Raw genomic sequence first — 13,450 nt, forward strand, 5'->3', positions numbered from 1 at the left:
GGCCGTCCGATTTGATGCTCTGGGTACCGATTCCTTCGAACGCCAGTGGGTGGTGTTCCAATTCTTCATCGAGGCTCCCCTTGTCTGAAAGTGCTCGAGCTCTGAGGACCAGATTTTTAATCTCTTTGTGACGGATAGTGATAATTCGAGGCGTGGAGATGGCTAGTGTTAGTTTTCTATATCCACTCTGAACCAGGGATCCGTCGGGTCTTCTCTTAACTGGCACGTTTAGGAAAGGTACGAGGGCTGTTCGGAAAGTGAGGTCTGATCGGTCGCGAAATGAAAACCAAACTGAAAATCAAAATTTTTTTTATTCACAACAGTTAGCAACCCTTCCAGCAACCTCTCTAAATAGTCTCCGCTCCGACGTAGACATTTGTCGTGGCGTTTCCAGTACACTCGTCACAGAAAGTATCCGCCTGTGCTTTACGCCAATTTTCTACTCTGGTCTACATTTCGCTGTTTGTATCAAAAGGCTGTCTTCGTAGCCAATGGTTCATGAGAGCAGATATGAAAAACGGGGGGAACATATTAAGGGCTGTGTTGTGGGTGATGAAACACTTCCCATCGAAAACGCTGCAGGAGCATCTTCATTTCGCTTGCAGAATGCGGCTAAAAATTGTCTTGAAGCAGGAAACGCATAAGATTTATGTTATGTGGGCTACATAGATTCAGGCGAAACCATTCACCAAATCCACATACATACATTTCGCTCCTAATCGGACGTAACTTCCGAATACGCCTCGTACTTGGCCCCCCTTTTTCACTTTAAATCTTGTATTTTATATAACCGTTGAAAGAGTGTGAAGATTCCAGAAACTCTTGAACCTTTTCCGCTCCAAGTGGCCACATCACAAAGGTGTCGTTCTCTTATCGATAGGACCTCGTAGATTTCTGCTTAGAGGATTCTTTCCTTTGCTTCAAAGTGTTCCATGTTCCATGTATAGGACGGGCGATAAGGGACTACCCACCACCTTCTCATCGTCTTGTTCATAAAATTTTGTCGAAAAGAAAATAAGCTGATGTCAGAAGGTGCCTGCAAAGGTCTGTGAAACAATCGCCGAGCTTTTCCGAGACATGTTCCAAGGAATCAGAATGTGGTACTCTCGTGGGGCGGTAGACTACATCGAAACTGATTGTACTATTCTGGAGCTGCAGTTGTCTGAGGCGGTTTACAAAGTAGGCGGGGTTTCGAATGTACTGTACGCACTTCCCCCTAGTTACTAGCAATGGCGCAATTATATATCAGCTGGTGAAATGTCTGACACGCATTCTCAGCAGATAAATAGGGAAGTGCGAAAACCACATTCGCAACTCTGGCGACTTTATACACCACTTGTGTCAAATGCCGCACAAGGATATGGATAGTACGGTCATTTTCGATGTTGTCTACCTCATTATGAGAGTCCCATTTTCTAATTGCTTGGAACTCATCGCCGAAAAAAAAGCGATGATTGTTTCACAGCACGTTTTAGGCACCTTTTGACATCAACATATTTCCTGTTAGACGGAAAATATTATGAACAAACCGAGGGTGTGATGATGAGTCATCGCCTGTAATGGCGAAACTATGCATGGAACTCTTTGAAACAATGGCACCAGAATCTGCCCTCGAAATCTTACGCGTTTCTATCGGTATGTCGACGACATGGTTGTGACGTGGTCAGATGGAGCGGATCGCTTTCAAGAGTTTTGGGAACATTTAAAGTCTTTCCATCGTAATATAAAATCCACGATGGAGCTTGAAAAAGAGGATCAACTACCTTTTATCGATGTGTTAGTTCAGAGAAGACTGGTCTGATCCCCGAGTCACAGCGTATGTAGAAAATCTACATCCACTGTACCCCCACCCCTCGAGATATCGCCATCCGTCACAAAGAACCTCGGTGCTTATGACTCTGTTCCGTGGAGCTCGAACGCTTTCGACAAGGTAAGCTCCGACGGAGAATTACAACTCCTACGACTGGTGTTCGGAAGGAAAGGGCACTCAGAGCATCAAACTGGACGAGCGATACTGTCGAAATCAAGAACGCTTGAGAAGGAGGTTGAGACTGAGACCGAGGAAGAAAATCGTAAAATTACTTATTGGCCTTATGCTGGCCCAATATCCGGAAGATTAGGTAGACTCCTACGTCAGCACGGCATCCCTTATATTTCTCTCTTCAGCTAAGATAAACAGTATTCTTTGTAATTTTAAAGATGATCTAGGTCTCCGAAAGTCTGCATTCCACGCGAATACGTTGGGAAGACTGTCAGATTTGTCGAGAGATGCTAGGATCTTCAGTGATACACTCGGCCACAACAACAAGAAAATCGGCTGTCGCCGAGAACTGCCTGCAACATAATCACGAAATGAAATACGAGTACGTTGAGACCAGTTGGCAAAAGCCAAATTTGTGTGACATCATAATTAAGGAGTCTATCGAAATGGTGCAGAAAATCTAAAGAGTAACCCGACTGAACTCCTGGAAGCTCACTGTTAATCAATCACGCCGATAAAACCAAAGAGATGTTGGCACTATCTCACTATGGTTACACTCGACATTGCATTTGTCCCATATGCAGCCAGAATTTCACGGTAAATCTACGTGCACTTTAGATGTTTGCCCAGAAGCGTCACATTGTTCCACGCAGTTAAGATTAGGACTACGTTTCCACCTGCCTGTCCATTTCATTCGTACACCATGTTGCACCTGTAAACGTACCGCAACCGAGCTGTCTCTGCAAGGAACCCGCTACGTGTACTCTCTTCCGACAATTCGCCATTCTTGGTGGTCTTATGGAGGGACGAGATGTGAAAACATACTTTTTTAAGTCCTGGCGGTGATTTATTTCCCATTAACCGCTGCGCCACTCGTACTTTCCTTAACATGCAAAGTGGACGCATCTCCACCATGTGGTATTTAATCTCGCGTTTGGCAGTGGTCGTAATGTTTTACGCCTTCAGTGTAAGCAGAATACTTACGAGAGGAGAATACACACAAATAAATTTTTTTTCTATAAGAATTTTATGGCGATAGACCGGTTGTTTGTGTAACACGTTGTTGCGTTGTACAGGGCGAGGAAAAAGTCGGGATACACCCCTATAAAAGTCGAACGGCGTGACGAATGACAATGGAGTATAGTATGGGGTGTCTGTAAGCGGCGGCGCAACTCATAGGAACAATGGCGACAGCGACGGCCATCTTTACATCCGTCATCTTGGATTTGGGTTAACTGTTTCAAATGGGAGGGGGGACATATGGATCATCATTTTGAGTTGCCTTATTCTCAGCAATACACAAATGAAATCCGTTTTAAGATATCTTTATTTGTGTAGGAGTTGTGACCTGATGTAGTTGAAGACTCGTGTCATAGCCGGCGTTACAACATATGCTCAAAATCACCTCAGCTGCGCTGGACACACAATCGGGCTCTTTTTTGACAGTCCTGCTGCATACGTCGCCTCCTCAGTACGCCGGCAGAGATGGCCTACACTGTTGATTTTTACATCATGAAAATTGGTTTCATATGCCCCATAGATAAAAGTCAAAAGGGATAAGATCAGGAGACTGTAGTGGCCAACCGATAGGACCCCTCCCATCTATCCACTGACCTCCAAACTGCTCATATAGAAACTGTCTGATTTTAGTAGCTTACGGCGGAGGAGCATCGTCTCGTTGGGAGAAGGATGGGAAATCACCCAGTGGATTCAACAACATTGGAAGCACATAATCACGGCGCGTGTTAAGATACATCTCGCCATTCAGGGTTCCATCAATAAACACAGGACACACGATGCTTATGTCCCAAATCTCACACCAAACCATCACTTTTTACATTCCAGCATCTTTACAGGGGTCCATTCCCGAGGGATTTGCACTTGACCAGGGACAATGATTCTGTTTGTTTGCTCTCTCTTGTAGATAAAAATTAGCTTCGTCTCGGAACAACAGCTGTCGTGTGAAGTTTGGTTTCCTGTTACACTGATCCAGAGCCCATTTTGCAAGCTGCATCACCAGATCAGGGTTATCCTCCGAGAGATGATGTTGCAACTGTAACTTGAACCGGTGTTATTGCTGTGTGTACAATAGACGCAAGTTTGGACGCTGACTGACGCCGCATACATCTGATAACCGACTCGTACAACGATGTGGACTTTTCACAAATGATGCCTCAATTGCTGCTGCAGTCTCCTCGTCGGTGACTGTTCTTGGATGTCCACAGCATGGCTGGTCCACTATAGAACCTCTTGCACGAAATTTGTCCAATAACTTGGATACTGTCGAATGTGAAATATAATTTCAATGAGGATGCCGGGCGCTGAAGTTAGCAGAAACTGCACTGGTACCTCGTTCACCACTCATTAACACAATTTCAATGTGCTTCTTGCTGTACAAGTGCCATTGTGAATCACCTTCAACAACAAACAGAATAGATCACCCCCTTGCAATTTCAAATTGTAACGTGCCATAGCTCCAACACATATAAAGTTCCAGAGAGAGTGGAAGTTCAAAGTGATGTGCCACATGACCTTCCAATCTGAAACACATAAACCAAATAGAATATAATATGGAGTTCTGAATGGTTCAAATGGCTCTGATCACTATGGGACTTAACTTCTGAGGTCATCAGTCCCCTAGAACTTAGAACTACTTAAACCTTCAGTCCCCAAGAACTTAGAACTACTTAAACCTAACAAACCTTATGACATCACACACATCCATGCCCAAGGCAGGATTCGAACCTGCGGCCGTAGCGGTCGCGCGGTTCCAGACTGTAGCCCTAGAAGCGCTCGGCCTCTCCGGCCGGCTAACATGTAGTTATTTTGTGTAAAGTGCTGGTGGGTATAGCTATTGTGTGATCAGGCGCAAGTGGATGGCGTATCTTAATGTCTTCTCAAGCGCAGGGTGGTAAACAGACATTCTACAAAATGTTCAAATGTCTGTGAAATTGTACAGGACTTAACTGCCAAGGTCATCAGTCCCTAAGCTTACACACTACTTAAATCATCCTAAGGACAAACACACACACCCATGCCCGAGAGAGGACTCGAACCTCCACCAGGACCCGCTGCACAGTCTATGATTGCAGCGCCGTAGACCGAGACATTCTACATAGCTATTCATTTTGGAATTGTAATACCACCAATTTTAGGTGCGGATCATCTCAAATTAATTAGAAATTTTGCAGTGACATAACAAGAATGCCCAAATTGATATAAATGAGAGTTTGGATTTTTTTCTAAAATGACAACACTACCTCTCCCTTTTTCATCCTATACTTAATTTATCACTGCTTTCAGGGTTCAAGAGATACATAACAAGCAAGTTCAATTACTTTCAACTCCAAACAAAATAATTAACATTTAGACACTGAATATGTAATTAGTAAATCTTTATCTCTTTATATTAGAACGTCATAACCAGCAAAACAATGAAATCTTCATCAGTGAAATTTGCATCTACCTTGCCGTAGCTGTTCAATGGACTAAGTTGGTGGAGAATGAAATTTTATCTTTTAAACTGATCAAACTCTCATGTACTTAATGGAGCGTATGTTAGTACTCAACTCTTGAAATTATATAGTCAAAACATACGCAGGTTTGAGTAAGCAAACTCTCAACTCAACATTCAGTGTCATTTAATGCACGTTGGTACATTACCAATCGGGAACTGCGGTGGCGTTGACTCCGTGCTGGATCTGAAATGCTAATTCCCTACTCTGGCCTTGACTGAATCACTCAGTCTAAACGGTCCTGCATTGCGTAGAACGTTAAATTTTCCCTAGTTGAAATAATGGCTATTGCACACTCGCTAAGGGATGAAGCGACGTCCGCAATGCTCTGACTGCAATAATTCCCACACGAATATGAACTATCGCTTTACGTCTGTAGTCACGATATGTGAAATGTACTACCCTCACTTCATAGACGTTAAGGTCTCAACGTCTTCGCTATTTTTCCACACATAGCTGTGTCCCGCTGCGAGACGAGAGGGCTCTGTTAATTTAGTTCTCAAAAATGCTTTTATATGATGTGACTTTCCCCACCGTGTCTTTTCTAAATCACACAGTATGGTTTCAGCCAACCACTTTCTCGTTATGGGTGAATTTTTATTTTCCTTGCCGTGTCGCCGAGAGCCTTGATAGTGCTGTCTAGCCACTTTCCCACCGTCTTGGCTGTGTTTATTTAAAAGGTATTATATTGTTCTCGCCTTATTTCTTTCTGCAGTGCAGCTGGGCCTTCTTTTATTAATGTTAATTGGGGTTTCCAGTGCCATTAGGCACGTGCACAGTCCGCCTCCAAACTGCGTTCACTTTATCTCATTTACACACGTCACTGTCGTTATAAGGGTAGATGTTGTTTTGTTATTCGGTACATGAGATTATTACAACTGCTTCCGGTAAACAACATAGAGTCATTTTCTGTTGAGTTCATTCTGTATCATAATCATGAAACCCATGTAAGGTCCGAAAAGTGTGGACGCCTTACAAGAAGATGGTGGATTTCAAGACAGTCGCCACTGTCATCATAGCTCCTGTAAATTGCGCTCCCACGTACACAAACACCATACAAGACCATTATCATTCCTTACACTTTTTGTAGGAGTGTATCCAGACTTTTGCCTCACCCTGTATGTTGTTTTCTCGGAGAACTTTTTTCTTTGGTTCAAATGATTCAAATGGCTCTGAGCACTATGGGACTTAACATCTTAGGTCATCAGTCCCCTAGAACTTCGAACTACTTAAACCTAACTAAACTAAGGACATCACACACATCCGTGCCCGAGGAAGGATTCGAACCTGCGACGGTAGCAGTCCCGCGGTTCTGGACTGCAGCGCCTAGAACCGCACGGCCACCATGGCCGGCTTGTTCTATGTTTGTCTGTGTGTGTTTTTGTGTGAGTGTGTGTTTATGAAAACTCAAACTGTCTTGATAGTGATCACATGAAACCGTTTTAAGAGCAGACTTCTTCACAATGCAGTCAAGAGTGCAATTAAATCTCCTCGATATATTGTAATATTCGCAATCCTGAACTTATTCATTCAGCAATCTTTATGTTAAACCTGTACAGTTATTATTTTGCTGCCTGTATGGCTTATGTTACCCTAAGCCAAAAGAAAAAAGATTAATAAAATAACATACACTCTCACTCACTCACACACACACACACACACACACACACACACGGTCGTGTTTGTGCGTGTGCAACTCGATGTAGCAGCTTACATAGTTTTCCCTTAGTCTATAGAAATCATTCCGCTTGCTTGCTCGCTCAACGGAGGGAAGCCCACTTCACCCGACGGGATAGCAATAAAGTTCTACGTAGAGTATGCAAGAGAACTTGCAACATAGATCTTTGGAGTAACGAAATGTTCATGACTGGAAGAAGGTTCGTCGAACAGACGCAGAAAGGTATAGGCTATATCTCTGAAATCGGTCAGTTGCATAATTTCTAAACATGTTTTATGCTCGCGTAGTGTGACATTTCTACAAGAAGAAAATATGTTCTGTAGGAATCAACATGGTTTGCGAAAAAAACAATCGTGTGAAATCCAGCTTGCTCTATTCATCCATTGGAATCAGAAAGCAGAGGATGCAGGCACCCAGGTTGATGCCGTGATCGTTGACTTTCGCGAGCCATTCGTTACACTTCCGTACCGTCGCCCAATGAACGTAACACGTGCGTGTGGATGTATCAGACCAACTGTGTGACTGGAAGGAAGAGCTTCTAGGAAACAGAATGCAACATGTCATTCTAAACGGAGACAAGACTTCAGACGAAAAAGTAACATCGAGCGTGCCCCAGGGGAGTTTTATCGAACCATTATTTTTCTCAATATTTGTAAATGACCTAGTAGATAACTTCAGAAGTTACACGATGCTTTTCACGGACGATGTCGTTCTGTACAAGGAGGTCGCGGTGCTAGAAAATTGTACAGAAGTGAAGAAAGACCCGGGCATATTGAGCGATTTGAAATGGCACGACCACAGCAGAATAAATCGCGAGTAAGGCGGATGCCAGAGTGAGGTTTATTGGAGTAATGCTCAGGAAATTCAGTCCATCAGCAGAGCAGGTACCTTACAAAAACCAATATTCAAATATTGTTCGTCAGTATGGGATCAGTACCAGATGCGATTGATACTGGAAGTAGAGAAGATCTAAAGAAGAGCTAAATGTTTTGTTAGAGGTCCATCCCGTAAGTTCGAAGGCGTCACTGAGATGATCGACCACCTCCAGTGGCAGACACTGCGAAACGTGCCCTTAGAAAAATTTATGAATTACTGTGTTGATAAACCCTTTACGTTATTTGATTTTCAAACAGCTGAGCAAAACTGAACGTACTCAGACATTTCTCTCTGTACTTATTCTGGTCATATATATATATATATATATATATATATATATATATATATATATATATATATATAGGGTGAGTCACCTAACGTTACCGCTGGATATATTTCGTAAACCACATCAAATACTGACGAACCGATTCCACAAACCGAACGTGAGGAGAGGGGCTAGTGTAATTGTTTAATACAAACTATACAAAAATGCACGGAAGTATGTTTTTTAACACAAACCTACGTATTTTTAAATGGAACCACGTTAGTTTTGTTAGCACATCTGAACATATAAACAAATACGTAATCAGTGCCGTTTGTTGCATTGTAAAATGTTATTTACATCCGGAGATATTGTAACCTAAAGTTGACGCTTGAAACCTCCGACGTTCAGTTGCGTGTTGTAACAAACACGGGCCACGGTCGGCGAGCAGCATCTGCAGGGACATGTTTACGATGACGACCGTGTTAACGAGTGTGGCTGTAGTGCACTGTTGTGGTTTGGTCCAGCTGTGGCAGTGTCCGCATGTAGCGCTTGCTGCTATTGTTATTCTGCATTCGTCTCCGCACGCAGACCAACTGTAGTAAACCGTGTTACCAGACGTCTGTGATAGTGTAGTGTTGTAGGAACTGTGACAATGATGTATTCGAACTCTGAAAAGGCGGAGATGATACTCATCTATGGCGAGTGTCGACGAAATGCAGCTGAAGCCTGCAGGGTGTATTCAGAACGGTACCCGGACAGAGAGCATCCAACGTGCCGCACGCCCGCATCTCGTGGTCGTGCGGTAGCGTTCTCGCTTCCCACGCCCGGGTTCCCGGGTTCGATTCCCGGCGGGGTCAGGGATTATCTCTGCCTCGTGATGGCAGGGTGTTGTGTGCTGTCCTTAGGTTAGTTAGGTTTAAGTAGTTCTAAGTTCTAGGGGACTGATGACCATAGATGTTAAGTCCCATAGTGCTCAGAGCCATTTGAACCATTTTTGAACGTGCCGCACATTGCAAAACATCTACTGCCAACTGTATGCAACAGGTATGGTCGTAGGACGCAAACGGGTCCGTAACAGGTCCGACACAGGAGAAGCGGGTGCAGTTGGTGTGTTAGCTGCTGTTGCCATGAACCCACACATGAGTACACGGGATATTGGAAGAGCTGGTGGACTGAGTCAAAGTAGTGTCATACGCATACTGCATCGTCACCGCTTTCACCTGTTTCATGTGTAGCTACATCAGCAATTACATGGTGATGACTTTAATCATCGAGTGCAATTCAGTCAATGGGCATTAACAGAGAGTGCGTTGCAGTTCTACCTGTTTACCTATGAAGCGGGTTTCACAAACCACGGGGCAGTGAGCCTACGGAACATGCATTACTGGTCCGTGGACAATCTTCGCTGGCTCAGACAGGTAGAGCGACAGCGACCGTGGACTGTAAATGTATGGTGCGGAATCATTGGCGACCACCTCATTGGTCCTCACTTCATCGCAGGGGCCCAAACAGCTGCAACATACACCGCGTTTCTACAGAATGATCTGCCAACGTTGCTCGAAAATGTCCCACTGGAAACGCATCGACGTACGTGGTATCAGCATGATGGTGTCTAAGCATTCTGCGTGGTGCCTGTTTGTTCTATATCGTGTCTCCCTACCACTTTCGCCTGACACCTTACAGGAGCACCTGCACATTCCGCAATTAACACTAGGCTGACCCTTGACAGGATGTTCGATGGGCGTTTTATAGGACGTGGAGGACGCATAAATTAGCCAGCCCGTTCTTCTGACCTTACACCTCTGGACTTCTTTCTGTGGGGTACGTTAAAGGAGAATGTGTACCGCGATGTGCCTACTACCCCAGAGGATATGAAACAACGTATTGTGGCAGCCTGCGGCGACATTACACCAGATGTACTGCGGCGTGTACGACATTCATTACGCCAGAGATTGCAATTGTGTTCACCAAATTATGGCCACCACATTGAACATCTATTGGCCTGACATGTCGGGACACACTCTATTCCACTCCGTAATTGAAAACGGAAAGCAAGTGTGTACGTGTACCTCACCCCTCATGGTAATGTACATGTGCGTCAGTGAAAAAGACCAATAAAAAGGTGTTAGCATGTGGACGTAATGTGCTGTTCCAATCTCTTCTGTACCTAATGTCCATCACCGTTCCCTTTGGATCCCTACGTAATTCGGTGCTCTCCGATGCACACGATCGAACAGCGTCAACTTTAGGTTACAATATCTCCGGATGTAATTAACATTTTACAATGCAACAAACGGCACTGATGACATATTTGTTTATATGTTCAGATGTGCTAACAAAACTAACGTGGTTCCATTTAAAAATACGTAGGTTTGTGTTAAAAAACATACTTCCGTGCATTTTTTTATGGTTTGTATTAACCAATTACAGTAGCCTCACGTTCGGTCTGTGGAATCGATTCGTCAGTATTTGATGTGGTTTACGAAATATATCCAGCGGTAATGTACATGACATCCAGTCTTACAAATTTACTGTCTCTGATGGACACACGTCCAGATCATCCGCTCTCAAAACTCCGCCATCTCTCTCCCCACATCCGCCACTGCTGGCGCCTCACCTCCAACTGCGCAGCGCTACGCGCTGTTCGCATCCAACTTCCCAACACTAGAACATTCCAACAATGCAAACCAGCCACAGACTGCACACAGCGCAGTGGGTTTACCAACATTAAAACCTAAACAGCCTACTTACAACTGGAAGAGAGACGTAATGTATCAGGATGTGGCTTATCGTTAAAGTTCCGAGAGTATACGTACCGTGAAGAGTCAACAACTTTCCCCCTGCGAATATCTCACGAAATGATCATGAAGATAAAATTAAAGAGATTCGGAGCGACATGGAGGCTTACCAGCAATCGTTCTTCCTGGGAACTGGAGACTGGAATAGTAATACAGGCTGTTGACAGTGGTACACAAAGTATCCTGCGTCACGCACAGCATGGTGAGAAGCGGGGTGTAGAGGTAAATGTAGATTTATTTGGCGCCTTGTAGTACAAGGCTTGCAGTTAAAATTCTACCCCGGTAGTTAACTACACTACGTTCGTGGTAACTCCCTTTTGTAGCGGATCACAAGACCTTTGCTTCTCCTAATTCATTTCCGCAGTCTTATCGCATTATTAACGGGCTATATTCAGTATTTGGGGTATATTTCAAGGGAGAAACATTCATGATCTTGTATAAACATTCTCGTATTAATCTGATGGAATAATATTTTCCTGGAGTTATGCGAGTCTAAGATTTATCTTCAGTAAGCATAGAGCAGAGGATATGAATTAAAATTTGTGCCAGAGGTGGCACTTGAACCAAGGTCTTCTGGTTATTTACAACACTGTAACATGATGGCTACTGCTGGTGAACTAACTACCGTAGGCCAAAGTCCTCTCTAACACAAACTTTAGTCCATGCCTTCAGCCCATTTTCCGCTTAGAGAGGGAACTGGAGTAGGATGCAATTGCTGTAGCCACAAGCTATGATTTTATAGTGGTTAGCACATCTGCCTAGTAAGCAGGAGATCCCAGTTCACGTCCCGGCTGTGGCATAAGTTTTGATTCACTTCTCGACTTGCTATCCTTATCGAAGAAATAGTTGATACTCATATATCTCCAAGAAAATGTATTTTCATTAGATCAGTAGATCACTTATGTCTGAGGTACAGGTAGAATTTCGCCGTTACATACAAAATAGGGGTCCTATTATAATATCAGAGATCCTCAGCAACACTTACGATTTAAGAAGGTGAAAAAAATGGGCTGAAGTGTGAACTGGAGTTTAGGTTAGGGAGGTAATTAGGGTAGGTAATCTGTGCAGCTGTTGTAGCCATAATGCTACGGTGGTGTATGGTCAGCACATATGCCTAGTAAGCAGGACACCAAACTTCAGGTAATGAGCATAACACAAATTTAAACTAATTTCTTTAGCTTCTATCCTTAACTTTGGGTATTGGTTTACTATACACAGAGAAGATAGTATCCGACCGATGCCTGGCTGCTGGTACACGCAGATCCCAGAACCGCGGTCTGATTTGTCAGTGTGGGGGGAGGACCTAGGTGGCCGTTGGCCACCGGAGACCTGGGAGTGGTGCGATACCTGCCGTGTCCGGCGGGCGCGCCGAGTCCACTGACCAGCGTCTAATGAGGAGGCACCGAGGATCACTCATGAATATTCAGCGCGAGCGCCGCGGCGCCGGGCGCCGGGCCCGGAGCCGGCAGACAGCGCGACGCCGCGGCGACACCGGCTCTGGGAGGCACGCGACGCCCCAGAGAGGCCTGGCTGGCGTGACGCACAACACGGCGGGGCGGCGGGGGCGCTCGCTGAATAATACACTGCCGCTGCTCGCCGTTTGTGATTGGCAATTCGCTCTGAAGCAGTGGCCAAATACTGTCTTAATACCCGCCCTTAATAAGTAATCCTGGCGTGATGCTCCACCTAACCTGAGGTTTCACTTCGGCCCAGTGGCTTTGTTCTTTACGTTTCAAATCCAACGTTTGGGGAACTATTTAGTCTTTCATAATTTCACGACTATTGATTACTGTACGGTCACGGAATACTAGGTTTCCTTCGAATGTGGACGAAAAAGGAGACGTTTAAACAGGACAGACAGAGGCTTGCGACGAGGAGCGCTCAGTAAATAATGCAACACATTTTTTTTTCTCTGAAAGCAGGTTGGTTCTATTCCGTCTTCCAGTACACCATATTATTTCGCGCTCTTCTGGCTACGAAATCCTATTTTTCAGCATAATCTTCATTCACTGCGACGGCCTACTCCACTGGTCGAACGTCAGAGCCAACGTCTTGCTGCATCAGTAAGCTCCCCATCACCCACGTATTGTTTACCGTGGAGTGAATCCTTCATTGGGCTGACAGATGGAAGTGGGAAGGCGCGAGATGCGGGCTACAACGTTGACGAGCAAGAACAATCAACTGAAGTTTTGTGCACTCCTCTCTAATGCACCAATTTATTTGAGGCCTTGCCTTGTCAAGGACAAGGAGACGTTCGTTTCCATTTATGTGGTGACGGACGTCCTGCAGTCGTTTCTTTAGTTTCATTCCAGGAGTCACAGCTGTGTGCGGTTGGCC

Source organism: Schistocerca piceifrons, chromosome 4 (assembly GCF_021461385.2).
Source record: "Schistocerca piceifrons isolate TAMUIC-IGC-003096 chromosome 4, iqSchPice1.1, whole genome shotgun sequence".
NCBI lineage: Eukaryota > Metazoa > Arthropoda > Insecta > Orthoptera > Acrididae > Schistocerca > Schistocerca piceifrons.